Below are 3,884 nucleotides of genomic sequence, written 5' to 3'. Positions count from 1 at the left end.
CATGGTAAGCAAAAGGAAAGTTCAGAGGGAAGAAGATAAACATCCCCTGCTCCATCCTTTGAAGTCCAAGACAATGGTGGAGCCACTGGCTTTAAACATGAAGCTTCCTGGCTCTGGTCCTCCTGAACTGAGCCTGGAAACTAAAAACAAAATAAGAAAACCCAACCCAATGCTTGTAAGGTGAGACCAGGTGATTCTGTGGAGCAACCTGGTCAGGTGGGAGGTATCCCTGCCCATGGCAAGGGGTTGGAACAAGGTGGGCTTTAAGGTCTTTCCAAACCCAAACCAACCTGGAATTCTGTGATTTCTGACCATGCAGTGTCCCTGGCTGAATTCTGAGTGTTCCAGGCTGCCAGCACACAAAATGGTTGTCCCAAAATCCCTTTGAGCGGTGGTCGGGTTTTATTTCCCCCCTACCACTGAAATAGATACCTTGCTGATTTAAGAGCATGGTCTGCTTGTTCAGCAGGGATGATTTAGTTTAGGTGTTGAGTTTGAGAGCTATGGAGTTCCAGTCCAGGAGCCATAAAAGCATCAGATGGGTTGTGCAGGATCAGAGCCAGAGTTCCCTCTCTTCCTGCAGTGACCAAGAACAGATGCTGCAGAAAAACTTAACAGGGTGAGCAGAGAAAGATCTGTCTCTAATAGATTTTCCAGCATCCAGTTGTCTGAGGTTTAGGGACTTCTAGAGCTAGATATGGGGTGTTAACTATTAACAGACCCCCTCGTGACCTTTTTCTTTAAACACAGATAAACTTGTAGCCTCTGTGCCACCCTGCATCCAGGAGTCCTGTGGAATGGCCACAGGTTCCAAGTCTGTTCAGCAACTGGAAGGAGGAGGTGACATGCAGGCTGTGGCACAGGTAACTTCTGGGATGCTGGTCCCAGTAAAGCTCTGAGGTTTAATTTTTGGGTGCCTGGGACTCCTGTGGCCACTGAGGCAGCAAGATCTGACAAGGACAGTTGGGGAGCTGGGCAGTCGGGTAGAAAATTGTTATTTAATCTCACTGGAGCAGAAGGAGCTGCTGATGAGAGCAGAGCTCTGTGATCCCCCAGCAGTGCTCGGCCTGCTGCCCTGACATCCTGCAGAGCACACTCCAAACTGTTTACCTTTGTGCTAATGGGTTTGTTTGCCCTGTTCCAGGGAAGGGAAGGAGTGCTGATCATCCTGTCTGTGCAGGATTCCTTTCTGAGGTTGAGCTCCCTGTCATTAAATGCTTTGATCCCAGAGGATTCTCAGTTACACATAATTTAATCATCCCATCCTGCCAGCTGGTGTCTGGTCATGTGAGTTCATGTCCATTTATTCCTCCTCCACCTAATTTTTTTATTCCTGTTTTCCTCCCCTCCCAAAAGTCTGTGACCTCGTTGCTTATGGCTTCCTGCAATCGCTTTCCCAAATGAGGTGTGTGGGAACAAACTGGACCCATAATAATCAGGAAGCAGGTGACAGGCATGGAGCCTGCACAAGTAAGGGCAGATGGGAGACAGGAAGAAAGTCAAAGGGTCCAGGACATGTTGAGATCCTTCACTGTTCCCACTCTCCTGCTGGAAGAGATGGAGAGCTTCCCATGTCTGATGGACAGAGAAACCAGTGTGTCTGGTGCTGAGCCTTCGTGTCACCAGGCAGGCTCTGAGTTACTGCAGGCACTTCCCTCTGCGTCATTTGGCCAAGGGTTGGCTCACAGGGGCCAAAATGTGAAGGAGGAACAGGAGATAGATTCCTTCTTCCATGTCTCTCCCTTCCTGGAGAGACATATTGCTGCTGGAAGTACCGGAACACTACAAGGTCAACTTAATATATTTAAAGGAGTTTACTTTCCTGAGCAGCCTCCACTTAATATTATGTGTCTGGTCAGCTTGTAAAGGACTCTGGCATGTTTTCCAGCAGCAGTTGGAAGTGGCTTCTTGGGGACCCTGTGACTTGTTTTGATTCCCTGGAGAAAAATGCGGGCTAAAATTCCAACCCATATTATGGTAGGGGATGGGAGAGCAGATTGCAGGGGGATTGGACCTTAATGTAGGTGTTGCCAGGAGGATTTTATGGGTTTGATGGGCCTGATAAAGCAGGTTTATAAGTTTGTTTACGGGATGATGGGTGCTGGACCCCTTCTTAGAGCCTTCCGGAGCTGCTGGCAGATACGGGAATCAAGTTGTTGAGGAGTCTGAGAGGTAGCCATTCCCACAGGCTGCCCTGGAATCCAGGCCCTGCCAGGAGGCAGAGGAGCACAAGAGTCAAGAAAGGAAGGACCAAGAATTCCAGGTAAACAAAACACAGTCTGACCTGCTGGGCCCTTGCAGGGAGACAGAGCTGGCACTGCGCAACTCCCATGGTGGGAATGTGGCTAAACAAAGCAACTTCTGTTCTTTTCTTTGTATGAACTTTATTTTAATTGGGTGAGATTCTGCTTGGGGTTTTATTTACCGTGCCCGAAGCCTTTGGCACCCCTGCCTCCTTTCCTGCCCCGTCAGTGAGTCGTCACTGAATCACCACTCTCGGTGCTGCTGGTGACAAACATTCAGGTGAAACTCACTTGTCAACAGAAAGGATGAGACACAGTTGGGGTCATCGAAGCTGAGTTTGGGGCCAGTCCTCAGGCAGGACCTGTGACCAGTGAATTATGTTGTGAGACTCTGATCTGGAGGGTCCTGCCTGGGGGAGCCCCTGGGGTTTCCTCGGGGCAGAGGGGGAAGGACTGAAAAAGGGGAGTCCCAGGTAGGGGTTTTGTGCTGCTCTCCAAGTCACTGAGTGCAAATCAACTTTGCCACTAGTTTCCTTACTGGCAAGTCTACTAGAAAAACTTCTCCTGGGGGCACGTGGTTCCTCCAGCCCTTTCCTGACTCATTCTTAAAGCCCTGGGGGTGGCATTTAGCACATGGGGACTTTTGATCCCTTTTGTGACACTTATTGGGGCAGTAGATTTGCCGTGCTGTCCTTTGACATTGTGGCAGAACTGAGGGGGGGGGGGGAAGGGAAGGTGTATCTTCCCCCCCTATCACACCCTCCAGACTTAGTCCAGATTAAAGAGGTGATAGAGGTGAGCTTGGATGAAAACTGTGTGTCTGGAGAGGCTGGAAGGTTGACAGCCACTGCAGGGCTGTGGCTTTGGGAAGGGATTGTTGAAGTTCCATAGCTATCTGCAAGGAATGTGAGCTCAGGGGGAGAATTTGTGTTGAAAGCAGAAAATGCAGCAGCTTGCTGATAAATGATCCACTTTGCTTCCTTCCCACCTTACTTTGTCATCTGAGGAATGAAAGGCCTGTCAGCACTAAAAGAAACTGTGAGTGAGTGGAATTTCACTTGTTTCATTTCAAAATCCATCCGTTTAAGTCTGCTTGTTCCCAAAGGCAAGATGCAAGAGGTAAGAAATAGAAACTGATATTCCAAAGCTCTGGTTATTTACACTTTTGTCTCAGTCTTTTGGGCCATTGGTCCATCCCACAGCAGGTTCCTGCACACATTTAACAGAGGATTTTCCGCCTCTTTTCCAAAACAGGCAGTCTCCCAGTCTTGTCTGGGAAGGGATTGTGGAAAACATGCATGATGGATGTGGTAACCATCCTCAGCCTTTTGTGCCAGGTTCAATAAGGTCTCTCTTTGTACTGTGTTGGCTGATGATGGCACTGTCACAACTGCCCAGGTGGAGCAGGTTTCTGATGGCACAACAGAGAAAAGATCTTGCTGGCTTTTGCAGGGATAGGAATGTTTGTCTTGTTGATGTCTTTTTCTGTGGAAGATTTGTACGTGTTCGTGTTTCCAAGGGTCATATTCCTGATCTGAGGTTAACAGAAGGTAATGGATATGTTTTTGTGGATAGTGTCATCACATACCTGTTCTAATGCCAAGAGAAACAGGAGGTTTCATGGTAGTTGGGCTGCCTGGG

This window comes from Lepidothrix coronata, unplaced genomic scaffold (assembly GCF_001604755.1).
Source record: "Lepidothrix coronata isolate B3197 unplaced genomic scaffold, Lepidothrix_coronata-1.0 Scaffold58, whole genome shotgun sequence".
Taxonomy (NCBI): Eukaryota; Metazoa; Chordata; class Aves; order Passeriformes; family Pipridae; genus Lepidothrix; species Lepidothrix coronata.
The sequence above is the reverse complement of the archived record's forward strand: the minus strand, read 5'-3'. Positions refer to the sequence as shown.